At 36.7% G+C, this 13,052-nt stretch overlaps 1 protein-coding gene across 5 annotated transcripts in view; it reads right to left on the reverse strand.

Annotated features, from left to right (window-relative positions):
* Window positions 1–13,052, reverse strand: part of LOC115629316 (mannosyl-oligosaccharide alpha-1,2-mannosidase IA) — a 128,161-nt gene that overhangs the window by 4,829 nt on the left and 110,280 nt on the right. The gene's annotated exons all lie outside the window — the stretch shown is intronic.

The following is a 13,052-nucleotide window of genomic DNA, read 5'->3' on the forward strand; positions in this document are numbered from 1 at the left end:
CCAATAGGAAATACAGTCCACACACAAATAAGAGAAGACGATATGCACTTTATGGAACTGCAGAAGGAGAAAGAATATGCAGAAAGTAAGTGTAGACCTTAAGTAACAAAATTTTCCATAATAAAACAAGTGGAGAAGCTAATGTCTGGTGTACCAACTGTGAAATACTCTGTACATATGTATGTGTAGAATAGGAATGCGTGTGGTTGTGCGTGTTTGTGTGTGTTTGTGTGTGTCTGTGTATGTCTCGTGTGCCTGTGCAAAGCAGCAACAACAATAACAGCTGCGGGCAGTGCTTAGTCTAAGATTATATATATGGCTATAACTTCCTGTTCAATCGGCCTATCATAATGAAAGGCATACGAACTCATAATCACTAACTGAAGGTGTTTGCCAAATTTGACTGAAAATTTCCAAGAATTACGGGCGTTATGGAAAATCAGTTATTACGGGGGAAAGGGAGCGAAATTCCAAAATGCACATTTTCTGCGTATTCACATAAGGCATATGGGAATACAATTTGGTGTCCCTATCTCTTATAGTGTCTGAGATATAGGTGATTATACGAACGGAAAATCGGGAAATCCCCCATAGGGGGGAAGTGGGGGGAGGGGAATCAAAACAATAAAACAAATTTGCACAGCGTACACACATTATGCATCTTTGTGAACAAATTTGTGGCTCTAGCTCTTATAGTCTCTGAGATCTAGTTGTTCATACGGACAGACGGACGGACAGACAGACGGGGCTAGATCGACTTGTCGTATAACTAGTTTATATTTGAATTCAAACGTTTAGCGTCTTTATTAAGGCCCTAGCACTAGGTATACATGAATATTTTTGAAAATAAACAACCGATTTTCAAGTATGAGATATTTTTATTTAATTTGGTTATGTACAATTTCTTGAACTGAGGTTTTCAACACTGGTCTACTCAAGTCAATCGGTTCACTAATGACAAAGTTATTCAATATTTACATACCGACATAAATGATGGCGCACCCTGTATGTATCATATAAGTTAAAAACCATACAATCTTCAAATATCTATCCGTATGTATCTCATTTATATATTTATATGTTCTTGTTTTCTGTTTTGTAATAACATCCGTGAGAAATGTAGACATTTAAAGGCAGGTCCGGATTTGCAAAAGAGTCAGTTGATGCCAGTAGCTTTTCGAAATTCGGGCAGGATTAGCAAAATTGAAGAGATGTTAAGCAGGATCGGAAATATCACTATTTTTTTTACCAACAAATTTCCAGACTTGGTAAAACTGATTAAAAATTAATCGAAAATGGTTTTGCTAATACTCTTCTAAGCCGATTTATGATCTCTTGACTTAAAGCTACTAAACACATAATCCAGAAGGCGCTCTAAGTATCTTCAACGTACCAAAACTAAACTACGGATAAATTATTAATGTACTCCCCATAAAAACGTGAAGGTTAATTCCACTGTTTGAACATCTGTAATGTGGTTCTAGGATTATACTATATATAGATATAGCCATAAATGTTAATATGAATTAATAGTGAACTATATACGGGTATATAGTGCATGCACAAGCATAGACGCAAACCCTATGACAATTAATCTAATTGAAGAAGAAGAAATATAAATAAATAATATATAAATATATATTGGTATGTATTGCGACTGGCAGTACGAGAAAATGGGCTACCTGGTCAAATCTAGCCTGCCCCTTCATTTAAATATGTCCGTCTCTCCGTCCGTATGGATGAACGCCTCGGTTGTGGAAACGGATGAGTCCGCATTGGCCAAGCTTGATGTGTATACTCTTTCCTATACCCAAGCTTAATTGCTTTATTTTTTGAAGATAACTCAGCCGTGGAAGTTTGTTGTTTGGGTAAAGGGAATTTCACTGTCGGGCTTGTTTGTAGTTTGCTGCAGAGTTAATTATTTTTTACATAAAATTAACAAAGTTTGTTTTCACTTTTTTGAAGTGGCCACGGGTTTTGCAAGAGTTGGGCACGAACTACAGTTTAGGAAGAACAACAATGAACGCCACTGATTTACAATTTGCATTAGTGTCGTTTTGTAAGACAAACGAAATTTTCGGGAAAATCTGACTACTTGTATATTCTAATGTCGCACCATCGTCGATCGAAGAAAATGTATTGGAAAAAGAGGCAGGCTTGTCCATGTGACTTAACCTAACCTAACGTCAAAGTTAGATACAAAATGAAAATCGATTTTGGATTCATCAAAATCAATATAATCGATTTTAGGCGTCGACGTCATAATATTCGATACATCTTTGCAGCTCGATATATCGAAGGCAAGTGCTGATGTATCAATGAACATCGAATTATATCGCGCATCGCTACCTTACGGCTCATCAGAGCATTATGGATAAGACAATATACTTGTATGTGCACCTAGCCCCCGCTTAACGCGGGGATTACGTCCTGTTAAGCGAAATCGCGTTAAACGAGCCATGTATTTCCATACAAAATGAGGGGTTACGTTCCTAGACTTCGAAAAATGCCTACACAAATTTTTTAATGTTTAAATTTATTAGTTTCAGCTTGGTAGACCCCACAAAGTATATATATTCTTGATCAGCATGACAAGCCGAGTCGATATAGCCATGTCCGTCTGTCTGTCCGTCTGTCTGTCTGTATGAACGCAAGGATCTCCAAAAGTATAAGAGCTAGAATAACCAAACTTGGTATACAGATTCTCCTGAGACCGAGAAAGGACGAGTTTGTTCATTTTTTCTGATTTTCTGATTAATTAATTAAATTAATTAATTAATTTAATTTAATTAATTAAATTAATTAATTAATTTAATTTAATTACTTTTTTGTGGGGTGGTACAGGGTATTTAAGAGTTGAGCCTGCTCGACTTTAGCATTCCTTTCTTGTTTTAATTATGCTAAGCACATGCACCGAGTTTTTTATAAGAAAATACTTTCTTAGCTTTCCAGACCAGACCTTTTTGTAAATCCAATTGTGTTAAGTAGATTACTTTGAAATTAAAACTCTTGTCTTTTATTCATGAATGCATGTGTATTTGTATGCCTATTCATTTATCCTTTTGAATTTTTTAGCCAGCAAAGACCTGCCCGGTACAGAGCCTTTTGTTTTGTTGATGATAGAAAAAAATTAAACACTTTAATATTTGCATGCTTTTTTGCCAGAACTTGTTCTGAATTTGCTGGCATGTTTTCTTTTTCCTGAAACTTTTTGCTGCCTCGCGTATTTTTTTAAACTTCAATTCAATTCTGCATAACAGGCTGCCCAACATATATACACATATATAAGAGTACATACATATGTACATGCATACATATATACTTAGTACATAGACATCCGCAGACCCACATGTGTGCTGCGCAAAACAAGAGCAAAAATGTTAATGAAATGGACAACGCGAAATGTTTGGTCGCCATTTTGTTTATTTGTGCAGGAACATGCACACACATGCATGGATGGATGTGTGTGTGTGTGTGTTTTCGCGCACATGCTTTGACTATTTTACATTCACTATCGCTGCTATTGCCAGAGGCCCTTGCAAACAAATGCACTGGGCTCCTCGGTCCCGGTCGGTCCCGGCGCGGCAACCAAAGCAAACAACATAATTTGGAATTGCATACTTTAGGGCGCGCTCTTTTAAATTAAATTAAAAGCGAAACGTAAATTATAAAACGTAGCCACCCGACCATACACACGACACCAGGAGAGGCATCGGCATGTTTGTGCAACCCGTTCACCGGCCGCTTTGAGGGAAAGCAAGCAAATATTAACAATTTTCTGGTAATTAATTAAACTCCAACGCGCTGACTACAGGTTTCCCCCCCCCCCCCCCCAGCTCAGTCATCAGTCAGTCAATCACTTTGCCTTTGCGCGTACAAAAAAAAAACAGCAAAGGCGACAAAGGGACAAAGGACGAATCGGCTTATCGCTTCATTTGCCATTAAAGGCGTGCGCTCGATTCTAAAACTCAGATGCCAGCGAAGTAAAAGTCAAAACATTTCCACCCCCCCAACACAACAGATTACAAGAACAACCGGGATGAGCACAGAAAAGAATCAATACGAAGGAAAGGAAACATTAATTCCAGAGTTAAGCTTCCTTTCCCAGACATTTAGACAAGTACTCGTATGATAATACTGGCTCTCAACATTTTTAATTATTTTCAAATCTATTTTCAGTCTGTTGTGAGAAATGTGAGCTTATCTTTGTCGGAAAAAAACCCGAGACTAGTTAGTCTTAGTTAGTCAACATGGGAGGCCCTGGGCCATCTTATTTGGGAAACAATCGGTTCGCTGCTCTAGCTTTAAAAAAAAGTAGGCATCAACCTAAACCACTTTCCGGAACATCCCACAACAAACACTATACGAGTTCTGCCAAAAAGAGCGATAAATCTATTTCTGAGCATAATTGTTATTTCGGTTTACAATGCACTTAACCTTATTAATAAGAACTTCTTCGACTGAAAGATCGTAATTTGGTAATGCTTGTGAATTCAAAAAAGGAGCCAGTGTTTATTAAAGCTACTCAACTGCCAGGCTTATGTGAAATTGAATGCAAATTCCATGCAACTCTGAATTCCATAAAAGCTGCTATCTACGCACCCTTTCTACTAAGCACCCCAAAAGACGAGATCGTTAAAGAATGGAGCTCCCAAAAGGTTAAATCAGTCTATAAGTTAGACAAGCAAACAGAGGATGGCCATCAGCCAAGCGGGATTATGTTCCTACTCATTGGGGATATCAGGATAACTCACTTTCCAAATTATCTTCTAAATAGAAATCATAACTTCATACAACATTGTAATTCAACACACCCTTTTTATAAGCTTCCTCAGTATTATTTGAAGAAACTCTAACAGATGAATGGCGACGATGGCGCTTGTTTTCATCAAATTAACTAAAATATTAAACAATTTATTGTTCACCCTTTTTTTTAATGTAATTTCTTAAAATGAAGTATTTATTTAAATGTAAAATTGGTCAGTACATTTATAATTCGTTGAGTAGAAATTACGGCAAGACCAAGTGGGCGGTTCCACGACTTTAAGTGACATAAATCCAATACTTATTATACTTTAGCAATAGTTTAGTGCAACGAATAGGATCTCAAAATATTGTATATTGCCTAAATACATATTCAAATGAGTATAAGCATCTCTTTATAGCTGAAATAATTATATGTCGAATGAGATTTTATTGAAATTGTATTCCAATTTAAAGTTGGACCTCATTTTAGAGGAAGGAAACTGAATATCAATTAATTGGCTTTAGGAAAATCGGAAAATCTCCGAAGATTGGATCGTAGAAGATTTATTAACCAGCGAGATAGTAAAAAAGTTAAGCTTTGGGCATAATACCAGAAAAGGGCTCTTAAATGGATAAAAAATTGTGAATATATTGAGATGTAAAAAGTGGCAAAGCTCGAGTTTGAAATTCTCTGTGCGTGTCTGTATGTGCAGTACAGAGTTGAGTTGGTGTCTCTATCTCTTATAGTCTATGGGATCCAGGTGATCATACGGACGGACAGACAGACAGCGCTACGTCGACTCTCAAAATCTGGCCATTTGTTGTTTCTATTGTTTGAATATATCCCAATTCGACTACTAAGAATTGTATTTGCGTTGAAATTTAGTTAGAACTTAAATATTGGATGCGTCTAAGTGATTGAAGAATCATTAATATTTAATCGGAACTTTGGAAAAAATGTATGTACTTGTATGTATATGGAAACTGTCCTGTGGAGCAGTTGAGAAAGTGTTCATCTTTGGTTAAGAAGAAATGAATCCGTGAAGCCCCACAAGTTGAATGTAGAAAAATACTTAAAGACAGACACATTAATGTACTTAATAAATTATTGAACGTTTTGACAAATTCTCATTTGTGTGTGTGGAAATAGCCAATATTTTCTTCGTGTCTCGCAACATGCATTATCAGCCACTGTGCAATGCGGACAGAACAGGACAGCAACGGTCCTGGACGGCCTCCTGCTGTGACAACCGTCTACCTTCACGACCAACGGAAGCGCGGTTTCTGAATGCAAGCTCTGCAATGTCTCAATAAATCCAAGCTAATGTTATTAACAACTTTTGGTCTACCTTTAACTTTAAACGATAAGGGAACACATTTATGAAACCAATAAGACCAGTTTGGTAAAAGGAAAATATGATAAAGACACATAAAGTTCACAACTAACTGTATATTCAGGATTGAATAGAGGAAGAATTTCGTAAAATCTTTAAGCCAGATTTGGGGAAATCGGGCTAAAGAAATTGTTAGTATTCTGCTGGTATTTGATTGTAATGGTTACGGTCTTTGGTGCATTACATAATGCTGCCTATAAAGGAGAGGAAGCACGTGATATTAATGTAGAACGATTACATTATAAAGCATCACATACTGCATGCGGCATTTTATTGTTGCATTGGATTTGAGGGCAGCCCGAACTGTTTCTACCCTGGCAATGATACAACAGTTAAAAAAACAGATTTCGTTGACTTAGAAGGGGACTATAATATAATCAAATTGTTAAAACATTCTCAGTCAGATGTATTGCCAGTATGACAGCAAATGAAGTATTATTTTATATTAACATGCAATATAACTTGAAAAGCCAAAAGGCAAGCTTTTAAATGTGTAAACTATTATAGTATACATACAAGTATTTTTAATTTAAAAATGTTGGAGCAGTTATATTGTGCCATTAAATTCTAAATGTTTCACAACAGTTCCCTATGTATTTCTATCCGGGCAATGAACATCAGCAGTTGCCAAAATTCAGTTGGCAAAAATCCATGAATTGTGCTTGAACTACTTCAGCCCCTCCTTATTCTCCAGACCTAGCCCCAATTGACTTCTTCTTATTCCCTGAGCTCAAAGTTGCGCTGGGGGGACAGAAATTTGCATCAAAGGAGGAGATTATTCCTTTCGAAAAGAAACATTATAAACAGCACGATGGCGAATTCCTTTTCGGAAGGGTTGAAGAGGTGGAAGTATCGCTGTGAGGAGGAAGTCTATTCCCTGTACCCAAACAGTAAAATGGATTGCTAGTTTAATCTAATAACTCGCACGGTAAGCAATAACGTGCAATTAATCGTGATAAGCTATGATGTGTAAAATTTAAATAATGTATAAGGCCGACTTAACAATATTTCGGAGACACAAAATGCACAAATGTATTATGAAAATGTAAAAAGTTCGATATGGCATCTGAAGCTACACCCAAGCCTGTCTAGAGACCCTTTAAACAAGATATACTCGTATGCATACCAGATCTTCAAACAAGCTCACAAACAAGACAAGTTTTGAAAGTGCGTTCCAATACTTTTCAATTGACATATCGACCATCTCAATAGGTGCTTTCGCCACTACATGGACTGCCGATCTTGGTGACTTGTGGGTTAAAAAGCGATCTTTCAAGCCATCGTCGTGAATTGTTGTAATTTGTTGAGTCGGCAAAAGAAATAAACATTCAACTTATAAGCAACTCCATCCATTTTAGAGAAACTTAGTGATGAATTCTGAATGGCCGTTTAGATGTTGAGATTTATTAAGAAGCGTTGTGGTTTACCCAAACAAGAATTCTACAAATATTACCATTAGCTAAGTCATATCGTGAGATAAAAAGAAATCGAAACAAGAGAGAACGCTACAGTCGAGCAAGCCCGACAGTGTAATACCCTGTACCCAGGTAAACTTCCGTCACTGAGTTATATGCGCCCATAGCAGCAGCAAAACAGGAAGAAGAAGAGCGAACTTGTTGCTGCAGTTTGTGGGGGTTGTACTGGCGAGAATTTGTTTCGCTAATAACTTTTCTTAAAATTGACCGAATTGAATTTTGAACAACAATAGACAATTATATATAAATTATGTGTGCAAAGTTTGGTTTAGGTAGCGTTTGAAATGTGGACGCTATTGACGAAATTCTGTAGCGGGGGAAGGGGGGGAAAATTAAAAAAAAAAAAATAAACTCGTCCTTACTCGGATCTAGGAGAATCTGGATGCCAACTTTGGTTATTCTAGCTTTTATAGTTTCTGAGATCCTCGCGTTCATCCAGACGGACAGACGGACGGACAGACGGACGGACATGTCTAGATCGATTTCTCTCGTCATGCTGATTCAGAATATATATACTTTATGGGGTCGGAGATGCTTCCTTCTGTATGTTACATACTTTGCACAAACCTAATATACCCTTTTTACCCTACGGGTACAGGGTATAAAAATAGATATACTAGCAGGGCGATTATGCTTTAATTTAAGATTACAAACAAACTACCCAATCACTTGGCGCATACTCGCATAAAGGATATATACTCATTTCAGTTTTTTAATGTTAAATGCTAACAAGTTGGGAGGTTTCGTATAAATAAATGTGAGTTAATCATTGATTAAAGACAGTTCGTCTAACAGCAACTTAATCAACAATTACAGCTCGACAGTACAACAACTATGTATAACTACCTGAAGACTAGGCCTCTACATCTCAGATATATAAGTAAGTTCACATTTTAACTGTACTATCAAATAATTGGGCACCTGTCCATATTCCGTATTCAAAACTGAATCAATATCGGGCGGCAAGTAACTGCAACTTTTTGCATTCGCATATTTTACGTAATAGTTTATTAAGTTTCTTTTTTGTTCCGCAAAACTAACAACTACAAAAAACAAACAATAACAATTCTTAAAATAGCAAAATGCAGAATGAATGTTTGAAAAACTTTAAGTTTCTTTTCTGGCACTTCATTTTGGGAGACAAAAGCGAAGCTGACGCGGTCACAGCCTCTTATTCCATACACATACATACATATACTCGTATACTATATGTACCTACAAGTATGTATGTATATAGTTAGATTGTTTTGAAGAGATGCTGCGAATTGTTTGACGACGACTTTGCATTATTTTATGGCTTCAAGCAAATTATTTGTCTTTGCTTGACAGAGTTTTGGCAAAAACTTTTCCCAGCACTGTACATACGAGTCTGACTGCATCTTTACAGCAACAAAGGAAAGGAATTATAATAATTTTAACTTACTCCTTTGGGTGGCTGTTTTCTCATAACTGCATTGTTAAGATTGTTTTGGCGAAAAAAAAAGAATTAATTGAAAAAATGAATTCAAAGGAAAACACGGCAAAAGTTTGAACTAAAAGTTGTGCATTTTAAGGTTTCCCTTTAAATTTTTGACGCTCTTCGGTTGACTCGTAACGCGCTTTTGGCCTCTCGAGCACCGTCAATCATCATAAAAGTTTCGTATTCCGTGTTTCGTGTTTAAAGCAAAAAAGCATTAAAACAATTCAAATTGTTTTTATGTGGGATGACTCTCTGAGTGCTGCAGCAGTTGCTTTTAACTATGGAAATTGCGCTCGTAAATCCACAAAAGCATCATCGTGGCCTTTACATGGCGGCAGCAGCAGCAGCAGCCACACGACAGCCACAGAGCGGCCTAAACGACAAATGTTAAACGCTAAAAAACATGATGGCAATAAAAACAAACAAAATGAATGACAAAGTCACGTGCTGTCAACACTAGGCCAAGTAGGAAATCATTTGTCCAAAAAGAGCCCAAATACAAATCACCCGAGAGGCCAAGCAAACGAGCCTAGGCTAAGGCCACATTTTAGTGGTAAGGACACACACACACACACACTCACACAAAGCGGCAGCGCCGAAAAGAAGGCAATAGAAAAAGCTAAATGTCTCATACGAGATGTGAAACGCGAATCAGGGAGTGGTGCTACGAACGATGAATGTCTCTATGCCTGTGTGTGTGTGTGTGTGTGTGTCAGATGTACGATCTGCTTTGGTGTGTGTGTGTGACATTGCACCTTCCTGCGTGCTTGTCTGCCTCCATGTGTCACGTTTTTACGTTTCACTGCGGAAATGATGTTCAAACAGCAACACTCGCACACATTGTGGCACGTTTTGTGCGCTGTTTGCACATTTCAGGGAATAACTTAATTCGTAATGACGACAACCGACCAAACGAACCGCAGACAGCGGCGGAAATACATACATATATCAACGAGCACATACAATAGTGATATATCTCTTTGCATCTATATACTATACTTGTAGTATTCTTATTTTGAAGATAATTTTTGTAAATTGGCAGCACTGTAAACGTTTATCCAATTTCATGTGTGCATTAGAGCCGCAAAATAATCGATGTAGACCGCATTGATCGCTTTCGATTTTTTGTTGACGGTCTTATCAAAAATAAAATCGATTTAATAATTGATATAATCGTTGTCGGCGTCACTTTCACGTTATGATGTGCTAATTCAAGTCTGCATTATACTTACTTGATACAACTAATTAATTCCCCAGAAACAAATCAATGTTTAGCACAAGAAAAAGTTAAACATCGATTCATCATCGATTTTTTGATCAAAGACAGTAGTGGAAATACATACATGTATCAACAAGCCCTTACAATACTGCTATATCTCTTTGTTCGGAATTATATACACATATCAACAAGCTTTATCTCTTTGCATCTATAGTGTGTTATTTATTGCTATTATTAGAGCTGCAAAATAATTGATGTTGACTGCATCAATCTCTTTCGATTTTCTCTACGATTTTCTCAGAAATAAAATCGATTAATTAATTGATATAACTTTTGATGTTTAAAAAAAAATCAGAATCGATTTTCTTGTAGCTCTAGTTTGTATGGAAGGACTTACGTTCAAAAACTGTAGCCACACTGATATATGTTTCCAAAATCAGTGTGCAATAAAAAAGGTACGTGGGAGCACCGCCACTTTGACGATCAACATAAATGACCACTTGGGCCCGCTATTCGAACAGCATTAAAGCAGACAATCGTTGGTATATGTTGGTATTTGGTCTAGGTCAATTATTTATATACTCGTACCAGCAGATATGGCTTCAAATGATTGAAAAAGTGGTGGACAATTGGACACTAAACGTGCAGCTCCTCAAACGCTTCTGTGGTCGAAACCATTTGCATCATGACTTCCATAAAATTAGTTAAATATAGACTCTTTTATTAATTAGTAGGTGTTTCTTTTTTAATTCAGAATGCTTATTAAGAAACTCCCTTTATACATATGGATGTGTTTTCTTGATCTCGTTATTGCCTGCATTGCTACATAGTACCCAACATATTTAATCAATCACTCAGCAATTTCCGTATAATAAGTCAAGCTGATGATTAAGTGTTGGTTTGTTTTAAGACAATTCTTTTCCTTGTCAGTTATCTGTACCAGCTATTTCAGAAATTCCAAGGCTGACAGACAGCCTCACAAACATCCTCACATGAAAAATTGACGCAACAACCAATTGAACTTAATGCAGTCATTTGCAGAACGAAGTACACCAATTTCTCTCATATACTCTGCGTATAAATCAACAAGAATGGTGTGGAATGTCCCGCATTTTAAGACTCCCTGTTAATTGGAAAAACAAAACAAAAACATTTTTAAAATTTAAATTATTGTTATAGCATGTCTTTAAATTATTACAGTCATCTACAAAATGTGAATCAACAAATTTTTTCCACATATTTTGTCGCTACAAGAAACCCACCTTCAACAAACAAATAGCATTTCAATAACTAGTACCAAACTGAACAAGAGATAACGCTACAGTCGAGCAAGCCCGACAGTGAAATACCCTGTTCCCAGGTAAACTTCCGACACTGAGTAATATGCGCCCATAACTGCAGCAAAAAGAGGAAGAAGAAGAGGGAACTTGTTGCTGCAGTTTGGGGGGGTTGTACTGGAGAGAATTTGTTTCGCTAATAACTTTTCTTAGAATTGACTGATTTAGATGCAATTTGAAGAAAAAGTAGAATATTATGTATAAATTTTGTGTGCAAAGTTTGGATTGGGTAGCATTTGAAATGTGGACGCTATTGACAAAATTCTGGGCGAAATTCCAAAAAAAAAAATATATATAAACTCGTCCTTTCTCGGATGTAGGAGAATCTGGATGCCAACTTTGGTTATTGTAGCTCTTATAGTTTCTGAGATCCTTGCGTTCATCCAGACGGACAGACGGACGGACGTGTCTAGATCGATTTCTCATGCTGATTCAGAATATATATACTTTATAGGGTCGGAGATGCTTCCTTCTGCATGTTACATACTTTGCACAAACCTAATATACCCTTTTTACCCTACGGGTACAGGGTATAAAAACATTCTCATAATTCAATTAAATACCCTGTACCCACTGCTACCAAAAAAGAAAAAATTAAAAACAACAAAATTTTAGGATTTAATTTTAAAAAATTAATTTAATTCATTATTTTCATTACATATAAAATATCCAATACATAAGTGGAGACATATGTGTGAAGTACAGAATTAAGTCAACAAACAGCAACAACAACAACAACAGCTGCAATCAGCGCTTGGGCAGAGATAACATTTATAGCTATAACTTTCCTTCTAATCAATCAATCAACCAATCATAAACAAGCTTGTCCTTTCTGGGATTTAGGAGAATGTGGATAACAAATTTTGTTATTCTAGCTCTTATACTTCCTGAAATCCTTGCGTTCATACAGACAGACGGACATGGCTATATCGAATCGCTTGTTACCCTGATCAAGAATCCATGCCATCACTGTAACTTCCAGTATATAGCCACAAAACCGATCTATAAAAAAATAATATTTATATACTCGTGTCATCTACCAAGCCGTTTCCGAAATCCAGGCGCTCATCCAGACGGACGGACGGACGGAAAGAATATTATATGTACACGTTGTGGAGTCGGAAATGCTTCCTTCAGCCTGTTACATACTTAATATTCCCATTTCACCCGACGGGTACAGGGTATACAAAAATACTTGTATGCAAATGTGGATACTGTTGTGAATGCAGCTGTATTTACATTTTAGGTGTCAAACAAAGATCCCAGAACGAGTGGCTTTTAATACTATTCATATATGTATGTACTTTTCCGCATTTTATGCGCCTTGTTCGAGTCGTCAGAGCTACGATTTAATTTATTTTTTATTCGCGGCAGTCATTTGCTCCCGCACGGATTTCAACTTTAATCATAAAATACTGATTT

Source organism: Scaptodrosophila lebanonensis, unplaced genomic scaffold (genome assembly GCF_003285725.1).
Source record: "Scaptodrosophila lebanonensis strain 11010-0011.00,11010-0021.00 unplaced genomic scaffold, SlebRS2 tig00000138-arrow-arrow-pilon, whole genome shotgun sequence".
Taxonomy (NCBI): Eukaryota; Metazoa; Arthropoda; class Insecta; order Diptera; family Drosophilidae; genus Scaptodrosophila; species Scaptodrosophila lebanonensis.